The 14,641-nt window shown below is 37.9% G+C and overlaps 1 protein-coding gene across 7 annotated transcripts in view; it reads right to left on the bottom strand.

Annotated features, from left to right (window-relative positions):
• ADGRL2 (adhesion G protein-coupled receptor L2) overlaps positions 1-14,641 on the bottom strand; it is a 469,695-nt gene that overhangs the window by 211,068 nt on the left and 243,986 nt on the right. For all 7 annotated transcript variants that reach the window (XM_043553100.1, XM_043553104.1, XM_043553115.1 and 4 more), the window contains one exon: positions 6,535-6,576. The gene's annotated coding sequence lies outside the window, so the exon portion shown is untranslated. The remainder of the gene's footprint in view (positions 1-6,534; positions 6,577-14,641) is intronic.

Below are 14,641 nucleotides of genomic sequence, written 5' to 3' on the forward strand. Positions count from 1 at the left end.
CAGTCGGCTTATATGTGAAAACCGTGCAGCAGAGGTGAGTTATGAATAACCTTAAACACTGAAACCGGATTCCATTAGAAAAATAAAAATAAAACTATGGCCAGCCTCCACATCAGAACTCCCCAAGATGAATTTGTGAGGGCTTTCCACAGGATGGAATCCAGGGAGATTTTTTAAAATTGAATTCCATTCCAAGTAAGTGGGGCTCAATTGAATTCAATTTCCATTTTGGCTCCTAGGAAAGAAATATACACTGCATATTTTTATTGCTAATGTTTTCAATTTAGCTTTTGAAATATTATTTATATTTGACTATGCACAAGAGCAATGGACTTTGCTGCTTTCTTTAGAGAAGGGCAATCTTTCAAAATGGTTTGACTAAAGGATAGATGTTTAAATGAAAGTAAATTCCTATGCTTTGTATAGAATTAATAAGGCTTAGATGCTGTACTTGGATGTGCAAGCCCACCTCACCTTGATTTTGGTGGAACATCTCTATATTCTCTCCTTAACCTCTCTCCTTATCCCAGTCATTCCTTCCTTACTTCCTGGGCAGCCTCTTTCCACTCCCTGTACCCTCTTGCTTAGAAAAACTATGGGGTGAAATAATTTTGGGTGAACTCTCCTTGACTTTAGGGGACCAGGATTTTACCCATGGTCTCAGTCATACAGCTGTTAAGTTAAAAAAAATTAACTTGAAGTCAATGAGTCCTACATCTGCTCAGAATGGATATTGGCTAAGACACACTAATAAGACTTTGTCCAATTAGTTCATCTTAATTGGCTTTACTCTGCACTAAAAAGCTCACATCACTTCTTCCATAATTGCCTCACCTCTGCTGAAGCAAATTATTTTGCTCTAACACATAAAACTGACTTTTCTGATATATAATAAGTACCTTACAAAGCTAAAACTATCCTTACTTGGCCATAGTCAACTCTTGATTCAGATTAAGTTATTTTATTTAATCAGAGCTTGGGAAATAGCATTTGAAAAATCCCCTTTGCCCCACAACTACAAGCTAATTTAAGTATTTTACACCCCCTTTAAAAAGTTAATTATTTATTTGGGGGAAAATACAGACTATACCTAAAGTTCAACCTTTCCTTGTTAATTAACCCCATTTTTATGGGCAGTAAAATAAGCAGTCTTTATCCACCATCAGTAGTACGTGAGGCATGTTCACTTGACAAAGAAGCATATGTTCCCTCCCAGCTTTCTTCCTGCTCAAAAATAGGGACCTGATCTAAGGAAGGCACACACACACACACACAAAAGTATGTAATTTAGATCTACTGAGAGAAGTTATAGCACACTGCTGTTGATATGGGATTTTATTAATTTTGCCTATCTATTATACTACTTATGTATGTAGTGAGAAACATTTTATTTATATTAGGACACAAACTTTATATTTGATCATTCTTAACAGTATATTACCTATTTTTATATTTCTAGCATTTTTCACTAATCTAATTGTGATGTAGTAGGATTATTTCAGTTTAGGTGATCTTCTCTGCCTTTTATGGCTAGTGAGATAATACAACTATGGTTTCTCTGTGTTCTTTTTTGTCTCTTTCCCTAACAAATGTCCTGTGCAGTGAGCCATTTTCCATTTCAGTGTTTGTTTTTCGTATGGGAACAAATTCAGTCCTGCAATAAGTGGATGCAACACCCAATGAAATCCATGGAACCTGCTTCTGGTGGGGCTGAATGGAGCCCTTGATCCTTTGTTAATACGTGAATGTTATTTTTGTGGTTGCTGTCTACTTAGATGAACTTTCCCTCAAATGCTTCTTCAGTACCTTATCCACTATAAACTAATTCTTACAAATTTTCAGTGCTACAGAGAAAAAAGCTAAAACAGTTTAAACACATGATGAGTTACAAAGTAGATACCATATATTTCTGCATTTTCAAAAAGTACCAAATAATGTATATTTAACAAGAAAAATATCCTTGTCTTCTGTGTCTTGGTATTATATACACTGCCCAAGTCTCATTAGCATCATTTATGTTATGTTATCAAGATTTTCTGAATGAAAAATGTTCCTCATAAACTCTAATCTATCTATTATATTTCTATGATAAACATGCAACATCCACAACTCAAATAAACACATCTGCTTTTTACCACACACGTACATAGGATGAGAAGAGAATAATGCTGCAGCAGTTCAGTGTAGTAGGAGAAGGAATTATATGATTTAAGGGCAAACACAGTAACACTGTATATTTAATACTTAAAAAGGCAAGTTTTAATTATAATTAATTATGGTCCATAGAAGAGTGATAAATTGTAGATAAATTGTTCACAGTCATAGTTTTAGAGTCAAATCTCCCTTTGGTTAAGCCATGGTAATTGTATTTATTAGTATTAATTTTTGCTTGTATCTAAACAGATTCAGATATTCTGTAGGTTTCTGTTTTGCTATGTAGTATATTTCTCTGTCAGTTCTTGAAATAAGTTTTGTCGTACTTTTATTTGAAGAATTTGGACAACAGTAAACAAGCTCTACGTGAGGACAAGACTATTACTGTGTCCTATTACTATTTATAGTAGTGCATAGAAATCCTAGTCTGTGCTGGTCACTCTGCAAACACATAGTAAGTGGCAGGCCCTACCCCAAAGAGCTTCTGTACTTTTACCTCCCTTCACAATTGCACAATCCTTACATTTTCATTTAGGGTGCTGTTCAGATGTTATTAGGGATGGATGTGGTATGGAACCTAAGCTGAATAGAACAGAATGCACTCAGGGCATAGAAGCTGTAGATTGCTCACATCATATGAGAATGGCCACTATTTCACTGCACTGCGTATAGGTAGATTCTTAGATGCGGTAGAGCTGGGGTCCACTATAGAGATGGTAGTGGCTGGGGTTGGGTCAGGGCAATAATTCTGAGCTATGTGATTATGCCTACTAAATTAATGTAGCTCCACATAAACTCTTGGAGAGGGGCTTTTCTGGGATCATGGCCCTTCTGTAGCCTAAAAACTGAAATAGTAACCACTGAGGGGTTGTGGTGCTGTCCTGCCTATAGGCTGGGGACAGATTTGGGCCTGGCATTCATGTATACTTCCCTATAATGGTGGAACTGCACCCCTTAAAGAATATATATTAGTACTATACAGTGAATCTAGGCTTTTCACAGGCAGCTCTCTCTCTCTTACTTCAGCCCAAATCTCTTTCTTTTTGCTGTACTCCATATGATTATTTTTCTAGCATAGGAGGGAAAAGATGTTTATGTTCTATCTGACTCAGTCTAAATAAAATGTTAAAAGGTGATGATCTCTTCAATCATTACTGATCATTACTGACAAAACTATATTTTAAAATGGAGAAAACAAATGTGTTGACCTTGTGAGCTATGTAATATATTTAAAAAACAAATCTGCTATGTCTTTTTGTTTAATAGTTGTGATTTGCATAGTTGAACTTTGAATGCATGGTCATAAATAGTTAGAATCTAAACTGACATAATGCCCAGCAATGTTAGGGTTCTAGACAAAAAAGGGGTCATCTACTCGTCAAGAAAGCCACTCCAGCTCAACAAGATGATGTCTAACAAAAAAGCTACAAGCCTGAGGATAGATAACATATTTAGCTTACTGTTTAAAAAGACAAGAAGTTTTCATTTATCAGGATAATCTAGTGATGATAATCAGTACACAGAGTGAACCCTCTGATAAAAAAAAGAGAAAAGCCCATCAATTGTTTTTGCTAATTAAGATTAATATTATTCATGTGAAATGAACCAAAAAGTTGTATCAAACCAGAATCCCAAAAGAGGTCTATAATCTACACAAATAATTGCATGGAGTTTTAATTGAGAGAAAAGTGAGAACCAATTTTTTGTCTTATTCAAGAAATCATAGCAGCAGTAGCCTTCTTCTTTGTTAGCAGTTCTTTCATATTCTCACTTGATGTAAAAAAAACTTGCAATTTTTCACAGATTAAAAACAATTGTGGAATTTAAAAAACCCTATTTAAAAACAAAATGGTTATATATTTAATGAAATGCTACAATTTTATATATTTAGCATTAATTTAAGGTAACAAATAATTTATTAACAGAGAAAAAAGCCTTTTTTATTGAAAACAGGATGCTGTGACTATTCATAGTAATGTGCATTTAATTTTTATTCATTAAGCACAGCTAGAGTTGGGGATGACAAGGAAAGTGCATTTTGTTAAAGTGCAGATTAATTATATTCAATATTTTATTTTCTTTGAATATCTGACATTTAGCACCTTTTAAAGGCTAAAATGTCCAGCCACACTGAAGGAAATACTAACTGCCAAATTCAATTTCAATTTCTTTGTGCAATAGATACCCAACATGGGAATACATTTATGTTTGAATTAATGTTTACATACTGGTAATCCATAACCGGCATTATAATTCTGTACCTGGGAGCCAAAGGCAAAATGTCATATTTGGGGATGGGTATATGGTTATAACTATAAAACCTATTCCTCCCAAAAGTGTTATCTTGGTATTCTGCACCAGTGTCTGATCACCCTGTGCACTGCATGTATCATTTTGTTTGTTTGTATAAGACATATGACCCTTGAGGGCAGAATTCTTGTCCCTTCTTTGTTCTACATAGTGCAAAGCGCACTGTTGGCACACAACCAGTAATAATAATTTTACTTAACCTGCAAACTTATAGCTATATTGACCCCAATCACGATGCCAACTGAATAGATTTGTTTTCAGCCTAAATTAAATGTTTCTCTTCCGCCACTTTCCTAGCATATTCAGCCTCAGGCTAAAACTGTTTTAAGTGGACAAAATCTGTTGGTAAACACATGGACAAACTCTGTTGGTAAACACTTACCTTTGACAATATTATTGCTTGAGGAACACTGTTGAAAAGCTTATATGTAGTGCAAGGGTCTATGGCTTCAGCCTACATATGATCCTTGTGCCACGTACCTACTGCTAATAGGCAAATATACACAAAAGAGACAGGTTCTTTGATGGTTTAATCCCAAACATACTTAACTGTCACATAGTTAATCTTTTTGATTAAAAATTACTCTTCAGTTCTTTTGAGCATTTTTTGTTTGTTTGTGGATTTAGGAGGTTAAATGTGGTTCTCATGTCTGCTTGGAGCTGCTCTTTTTTATTTGTTAGTTCTACATGATTATTTTTTCCCTTTAATTACAGTCCCCAAAACATATCCTTGACAATGATACTGCTGAGACACCCACTATTAGCAAGCAGGTAAAACTATCAACAAAGCAGAGAACCTCATCATTATTATCAAGTGATTTGATCTACTGGTTAAAAACAAGTGTGTTCAAAACAGCTTCACCTGCAGGCTTTACTTTCTAAGAGGAGAAAAAAGTTCCAAAGAACAAGTCCCTTGCTTTGTGAATTGGAAACCCTATCATCATTTTTTTAAAGTTCATTTTAAACTTGTGTCTTGCTGTGGGTTTTCTTGAATTCTGGAACCCTTCTGCTTTGTTTCAAAGACAACAGAAAACTGGGCGGGCACTCATTTTAATCCTTCATTTTTTTATGCTCTTATGCATTAAATTTTTTGAATAATCTCCTTTTAAAAGCAGATTTTGAGTTCCTTCTGGGATTAGATCGGATGTCTTTCAGCTATAACGCTAAGAAGCAGTCACATTTGAAGTTTGAATTTGTGCTCGGAGGGGATATTTTTTCCAGTAATATTTCTTCCCATTTTAACAGTAGTTCCACTTCTTGATGGTTTTATGTTGATTTCAAACTACATTTTTATGGAGTGGAAAGAAATTCCTTTATAAAGGGAATGCCCAAAGAACTGTTGGAAATGTCTCTCCTAGCAGCACACTCATAGGATTCAGTATAGTTTGCTCAGAAGTGTTATTTTAGGATGACCTTTACATGTACAATATGATGAATTTTTCTTTTTATTTTGTAAAGACGTTGTGATCAAGGGGTAAAATAAATATTGCCTTTTTCAGTCATAAAAAACAGAGAATGACAACTGAAACCATCTTTTTTAAACAACATGATAGCAGGCAGCTCTCTCAGAAGAAGTGATGTCTGCTTTTGGAAAACATACAATTTTAAATTCACAGATGTGGCAAAGCCCTAGTGAAACACAAATAAGGATCAATTTTTATACAATTCAGCACAGTGAAACACTGTATAGGACTCACCTTTCCTCAGGTAAAGGAGAGATACACTTGCTCTCTCTCCTGACAGGATGTAAACCATATTTATGTGTGTGGGTATGTATATATTACAATAAATTATGCAGAAAACCTCAGTGGTGAACACCTCAAGGTTCAGAAGCATTTCCAAAAGATATGGTAAATTCTTATGTGTCTTTAGAAATAAATGCAATAGTCTGTGGGACTCTTCTAGCTAGTGAACAGGATTTGAATTTTCAAATATTTATATTTCTGTATACCATATAATTATTAGATTGTCAGTTTGCTTAAAAATAAATATACAATCTTTTATTATAACAATTTACTTTCTCTTCTTTGTATTCAGTATTATCAGAGGTAGAAATAGCTTTCTGCTTACCATTCTGGGAAAGAAGAAATTCATCATTGTACCATAAATACCCTGGAAAGCAAAGAAAATGTTATTAGTTATTATGCCTTCATCCATAGGGATTTTAACTGCCAAACACAATGCATCAGCAGCAAAACAAAAATGAAACAAATCTATTGTAGAAAGGGCAGATCAATATTTTAATGCAGATCTGAACATATATTACATGTACTTAGGCAGTAAGGGCCAGTTTTGAAAAAGGAAGAAAACCTAACCTATGAGAGAAAACTCAAGAGCTTGGCTTGTTTAGACTAACCAAAAGAAGGCTGAGGGAGACATGACTGTGCTCTATAAATACATCAGAGGGATAAATACGAGGAAGGAAGAGGAGTTATTTAAGTTAAGTACCAATATGGACCCAAGAACAAATCGATATAAACTGGTGATTAAGTTTAGGCTCGAAATCAGGCGAAGGTTTCTAACCATCAGAGGAATGAAGTTCTGGAACAGCCTTCCCAGGGGAGCAGTGGGGGCATGGGTGGCCCTAACCCAGACTGTGGCCCTGCCCACGCTCTGCTGGAAGGCCCCACCCTCACTTCTCCTCTTCCCTGAAGTCGGAGGGGGCTCAGCTTCTGCTCATGGCCAGGGGCTGGGGCAGCTCAGGCTGGCTCGGGGTCAGGCCAACAGCCCGGAAAAGCATTGGAGCCAGTGGCCTGGGGGTTGGGCCATTGCTGGGGCTGGCCAGCAGCTCCTCCGGCTGTGAGAAGTGTGTGTGTGTGGGGGGGGGGGGGGGGTTAAACTAGTGTAAATGGTGACTTCTCTGTAACTTGAAGTCTTTAAATCACGATTTAAATCAGGATTTGAGTAACTTTGGGCTAGTCTACACTAGCAACGCTCAAGTGCTGCCGCGGTAGTGCTTTAACGTGGCTTGTGTGGTTGCAGCGCAGTGCTGGGAGAGAGCTCTCCCAGCGCTGTAATAAATCCACTTCCATGAGGGGCGCAGCTCCCAGCGCTGGTGCACGGTCTATACTGGCGCTTTACAGCGCTGAAACTTGCTGCGTTCGGGGGGGTGTTTTTTCACACCTCTGAGCGAGAAAGTTGCAGCGCTGTAAATTGCCAGTGTAGACAAGCCCGTAGTCAGAGGTCATGGGTCTATTACAGGAATGGGTGGGTGGGTGAGGTTCTGTGGCCTGTAATGTGCAGACGATCAGACTATTTCACAATCCCTTCGTGATTTGGGATTGCACTTCCATTAGGATTTGTCTGTGCACTGGTTGGAAAATTTGGTTCTAGTGTTACATTTTCAGTGGGGAGATGGTCATCTAATTTCCCTTTGTGCCTTTGAAAAATCAACCCTTATTCTCAGTGGTACATTAATGTTGTTTTGCAATGGTGTAAAATTGAGATCAATGGAATTATATTGACATAAAACTAGAGTGACATAAATGGCAGATGAGACCCAATATTTTCCTTTTCAAAGGATGGAAACGTGTTGTACTGGACTGAAAACGTTACGTAAAGATTAAAATAAGAATATTCCTTAGATGGCTATTAAAAGATATTAAACATCCTTTACGATCTGCTGAAATAAAGAAAGTGTTGCTTATGAATGATACACTGTGACAGTCCTGAGAACTGTCAGTACAGACAACACCCCACACACCCTCACCAACATTCAATCCTGTGAGATGTAGCACAGAATCTTTCCCTACGTTTGGCCACTGAGGGAAAGGACAACAGGGTAGCCCTCAGCAAAAGGAAAGGTAAAAGACACTTCAACATGTCTCAATTCAGCCAAGTTTCAAAGAGGAAAAGGAAACCCTCCCTACGCCAGTTCTCTTCTCAGCCCCAGTGCTCTTCTTAGAGATCCTTGCTCCTCGACTCTGACTGCTAGACTTTGGCCTTGTTTTCCCTCAGTTTATCCCTATGGTGTGTTGGGGTGAATTCACTGATTCCCCGCAGCTGGTCCAGCACTGTTACTTTGAAAATCCCTGCACTCAGACTAGGCAATGGTTGTTCTTCCTGTGGCTGAACACACAGGACTAGAGTCATTTTTAGAAACCATTCCCTCCACCCTAAACACACACACAAACACACACACAACCAGGCATAACTTCATTTGATTTCAAAGGTAATTACATACATGAGTAGTTTAGCTTGAAAACTAATGAGAGAGTCCTTTTTAAGCCATGCAACATCTTAATTTCTAGTTACTTGGTATTATACAGAACAATTTATTTTTTAAAAATCTCAACTCCGGGGTGTCCTTAGTTTTTTGTTTCCACTGACCAAATACTTTCATATCCCCTTAAAGAATGTGACAGCCCCAGGCTTTAATCTTGTTCTTCCAGTGCCAGTAAGATAAGACCTTTTTTTACAACACAGTTTTCCACTCATTTTGCAACTAGTCTCTGTCTTTGGGTTGTGGTATTACAAAGTTCAAGAAACTCACCAGATGCTCTAGTTCATATTTGCTCATTACATTTTCTGAATCAATAAACAAAATCAAGTATTTTTAATCGCCAACTCCTGAAGAGGGCAGCACGTTCTAGATATTATTGAATTGTAAGCTAAAACATGACAGTCCTGGCTTTACTGTACTGTAAGCGGGGACGTGGAGGAGGGGAGGGTTATTTTGGATATTTTGTGTAGCCAGTTCCCATGATACAATAAGCCAGGAAAGTCCTAAGCAGTTACAGACCAAGGTCAAAACTGTATTTGATTATTAAAAAGAACATTCAGATTAGGTTACCTGAAGCAATGTGTTTAGAAAGGGAACAACAAAATATCAGCAAGGACTACTTCCATGAGGAATGTGTTTTATCTTTAACACTGTAGATAACTTTTCCTATTGGCAGTGCATTGACTGTCAAAACTACTAAAGGGGTTAGATTTAATTATCTCACTTCTTGCACATTTCATCTCAATTGCTATGGCAACATTCAGTTGCCTCCGCAGCAGTGCACACTTTAATCAGATATTTCCTCACTCATTTCTCTGCGCACCACAGCAATGTAGTCAAATTTACAGCCAAACCCTGATGCCTCTGATAACACCTCTTTGGAATTAATGGTTAGGTTTCCCCCACATACACACCCACCCACCCAAATACTTGCAGAGAGTTTAGCACCCTGACAACCAAGGCTGGAAGAGATGAATACAGTGTATACTTTAACTCCTTTCTACATCATCAATTTTATGCTGTTTCTCCCACCACTCCCTCTTTACAAAGCTTCCACTTATTTAATAACCAACCCAGCAAGCTATGGGCAGGTATTCTGGTTTCTGCAAGAACTCTATTTAAAGGTTGAGAACAGGAAACACAATAATTAGCCAGACAGTATGGTTCATTCCATTTGCACTCCTCCCCAAAAAGCTTTTTGTTTGATTACTCATCTCTTGATTAGATACTTCTTGGTGTATGCCATAGCTCTTTAAACTCTCAGACTGAGAAATCAGGGACAAAGGCTAAAATATAAATAATTATCGGCAATGAACCAACACCAGGAACTACATCTTGAAAGACTGACAGTATCAAGAGACAGAAAAAGAAAAATGCACATAGGACTTAATAAATTTTGATTATAGAAATGTTTAGCATTTTAGAAGTAGAAAAAACATCTGGGTAGAAAATAGGTAAACATCCAGGTAAACTGGGAATAGCACCTAATAATGCCTAGCTTCTATGGTGAAGGACAAATTAGAAATACATTACATGGATTCAATTAGATTATAGTAGAGACAGACAGATATGAGCCGTATAGTGGGCTCAGGGCATTAAAACATGACATATTTCCATAAATTATGCATTAAAATATCCATTTGTTGTTTTGCTCCTTTAAATAATAGCCAGTGCTGTAAGTACAGTAATCTCCACATTGTCCTTTAGCTATGGTTTTCCTCATAGTTGTATACCTGCTAAAAGGACAGTAGTGTCATGGCATATTTTCAGTGTCTACCAGACATTGTCTAGTACTCCATTAATGAAAGCAATTGAGGTTGCTATGTCGCCAAGGTGGTTTTCCGAAACAGAACCCACAAACTAAAGTCCCAGTCCTACAAACCGGTTTCAGAGTAACAGCCGTGTTAGTCTGTATTCGCAAAAAGAAAAGGAGTACTTGTGGCACCTTAGAGACTAACCAATTTATTTGAGCATAAGCTTTTGTGAGCTACAGCTCACTTCATCGGATGCATCGGATGAAGTGAGCTGTAGCTCAAGAAAGCTTATGCTCAAATAAATTGGTTAGTCTCTAAGGTGCCACAAGTACTCCTAGTCCTACAAACCCTTACATACATGAATAGTCAATGGGATTTCTCATACAAATAGGGACACTATTCATGTTCAAACGGGCTTGCAGGATTGGGCCCCAAGAGCCTATTTCCCGGTCACATTTATTACAGTACATACACATGCGTTTTCAGTGAGTATCCAAACAGCATTTAAGCTCTAGGGAAAGGAAAGATCATTTAAAATTCAGGTTTTGCAATCTTGTACTAAAACTGAAGTGCAAAAGTACTTATGTCTAAAAAAAATCTAATATCCACACACTCATTGACGATAATCACAATGTTTGTAATATAACTTGCTTCACTTATAGAATTCATATGAAAGGTGATTCCTGTGACTTCCATGGAGCTATGCTGATTTCCAGCAGGTGAGGATCTGCTCTATAATCTTTATCTTATTACTATTTTTATAGTACTATAAGTATCCATGGCACTGTACAATTAGGGAACTTGTGCCACATGATCCATTGTCTACAACCAAGCTCTACGATACAACTGCATTTGCTCCAACCCCTCAGACAGAGATAAACACCTACAAGATCTCTGTCAAGCGTTCTTACAACTACAATACCCACCTGCTGAAGTGAAGAAACAGATTGACAGAGCCAGAAGAGTACCCAGAAGTTACCTACTACAGGACAAGCCCAACAAAGAAAATAACAATCGCCACTAGCCATCACCTTCAGCCTCCAACTAAAACCTCTCCAACGCATCATCAAAGATCTACAACCTAACCTGAAGGACGACCCATCACTCTCACAGATCTTGAGAGACAGGCCAGTCCTTGCTTAGAGACAGCCCGCCCCCCAACCTGAAGCAAATACTCACCAGCAACCACACACCACACAACAAAAACACTAACCCAGGAACCTATCCTTGCAACAAAGCCCATTGCCAACTGTGTCCACATATCTATTCAGGGGACACCATCATAGGGCCTAATCGCATCAGCCACACTATCAGAGGCTCGTTCACCTGCACATCCACCAATGTGATATATGCCATCATGTGCCAGCAATGTCCCTCTGCCATGTACATTGGCCAAACTGGACAGTCTCTACATAAAAGAATACATGGACACAAATCAGACGTCAAGAATTATAACATTCAAAAACCAGTCGGAGAACACTTCAATCTCTTTGGTCACTCGATTACAGACCTAAAAGTGGCAATTCTTCAACAAAAAAACTTCAAAAACAGACTCCAGCGAGAGACTGCTGAATTGGAATTAATTTGCAAACTGGATACAATTAACTTAGGCTTGAATAAAGACTGGGAGTGGATGTGTCATTACACAAAGTAAAACTATTTCCCCGTGTTTATTCCACCACCCCCAAACACACACACACTGTTCCTCACACGTTCTTGTCAACTGCTGGAAATGGCCTACCTTGATTATCACTACAAAAGGTTCCCCTTTCCCCCCGCCCCGGCTCTCCTGCTGGTAATAGCTCACCTTACCTGATCACTCTCATTACAGTGTATATGGTAACATTGTTTCATGTTCTCTGTGTATATAAAATCTCCCCACTGTATTTTCCACTATATGCATCTGACGAAGTGAGCTGTAGCTCATGAAAGCTTATGCTCAAATACATTTGTTAGTCTCTAAGGTGCCACAAGTACTCCTTTTCTTTTTGTGCCAAAGAAATGACTATTCCCTGCTCTCCTTAGCTTATTGCACAGCGACCACCTTCTGACAACAAAAATTACCACATGACCCCAGGAGGGGAGATCGAAGCCTGAACCCGCCCGAGCCCCACCACAGCAGGGCCAAAGCTGAAGCCCAAGGGCTTCAACCCTGGGTCAGGGGCTTGTAACCTGAGCCCTGCTGCCCAGGGCTGAAGCTGAACACTCGGGTTTGGGCTTCAGTCCTGGGCCCCAGCAAGTCTAACGCCAACCCTGGCAACCCCATTAAAATGGGGTTGTGACCCACTTTGGGGTCCCGACCCACAATTTGAGAACCGCTGAACTAGAGGCACAAGTAGGTAAAACACAATACAGAGCAAACACATAGCACTGCTTGGTCATGAGGAAGTGCTTCATAGAACAGGTGGGAGATTAGAAGCTGGTTGAAGAGAAGGAAGGAACTTGGCTTCCATTCATAGTGGACTCAAAGAAGGCATTACGATGCAAGTGGGGAAGGAAACAAAGGAATGATTGGGAAAGAAAGTTGGACAGAACGAAGGGAAATCAGAAAGGAGATGTGGAAAGGGTCAGAGTTAAGATCTGTTTGTCATCTCAACATGTAATTGGCAACATTCCTATATTCTCACTTTATTACTATAATCAGTATTGTTCTCTTTTGCATTATTGAATACTTCTGAAAATATTTCTCTGAACATCACTGTAAAAAACAACAAAAATTAATATGAAAAAAGTGATTGGGAAATGTCTGACTATAATATGGAAAAAGAGAGAAAACCATTTATAAAGAAATCAAGAAGACAGGGAGATTAATGTTATCATTTGGCTTATATTGTCTTCATCTTCAAGCGCCTGGTATCTGTTTGCTAGCACAATTTCTAAACTCTTGTTGTGTTGTCATCTATTCTAGATTGGTGATGTAATAATATGGGCAGCTCTGTTGTTTGGTTCTCTTTTTGTTCTTATTTTTATTCTCAGTTTCGCTCCCAATAATGCATGGTCTGTTCCCGACTCTGCCCGTTCCTGCTATGTATATCCTCTAAGGTTGTCCATTTGTGCCAAATTGTAACATGATCAGTTTGGTTCTCTGTTCTGTGATCTGATAACCTCCAAGTTATTTTGTGAATTGTATGGTGCAAGAAAATAGTTCCTCAAATGACCAGGTCATTCATTCCACAAAAGTCAGCAAACATTTCACCATTTTTGTTCATTTCACTTTGGCCTTGTTTCCCTATACTTATTTCCCTGTCAGTGTTATTTCTCCCCATTTTAGCATTCATGTCTCCAATTACTAGAAGGACGTCTCTTTTTGGGACCTTTTCTACTATGCTCTGTAGCTGCTTATAGAAGTTTTATTTTTCCTCTTGGCTAGCTTGATTTGTTAGAGCATAACATTACATAATGAACATGGCAAACTCTTACATGTCTAATTCTACTGATGTAAGTAATGTCATTGACCTCAACGCTGAGCTAACTGGGACTACTCATGTGAGTAAAGTTAAACACATACATTAGTGTTTCCTTTTTTATTATTATTTGCATTTTCTCTGTGTGGCCATGTGAAAGACCTACCCAAACATTAGGAGAAATGTGCTAACTATACAGAGAAGTCAGGGAAATTGATATACATGAGGTGCTGTCAACTGCATAAAGTTATTTTCTCTGCACATTTATAATAATCCTAGGTTGTACTTGTAATAATAGTAAGTAATTAATAGTTAGTAAGTAATAGAAATGTAATTTTAAAGTTGAGAGTGTCCTTTTAATAGAAAATGATAGCCTTTTAATAGAATTTTTAAACCAAAGCATGGAATTCAATAGCAGCATATAATTCTCTATTAAATTCTATATGTTGGTTGGAGTGATTTCTGTAGACTTCTACAGAATCCCTATTCGTTTTATTCAAATTCATTTTTATAGGTTAGCCTTTATGGAAAGATCCAACAGATTTTCTATTTTCACTGTTCTACACATATGGTGACCACAAACTATTTCTCCCCCAAACCTTAAAAGAATCAAGGGATAGAGCCTAACCATTTAATGGTGAGGAGGCAGTTGTTAGGAGCGCCTACTTGGTTTTATATTTATAAAATTTATACATACTTTTATTATAGCACTACCACTCCCTAAAGGGATTATTAAATTTTTAGACAAATTAAAATTAAACAAGAGGTAAAGGTGCACTTGAACGAAAAACTGTTGA

The sequence above is a fragment of the Chelonia mydas genome, chromosome 8 (assembly GCF_015237465.2).
Source record: "Chelonia mydas isolate rCheMyd1 chromosome 8, rCheMyd1.pri.v2, whole genome shotgun sequence".
Lineage (NCBI taxonomy): Eukaryota > Metazoa > Chordata > Testudines > Cheloniidae > Chelonia > Chelonia mydas.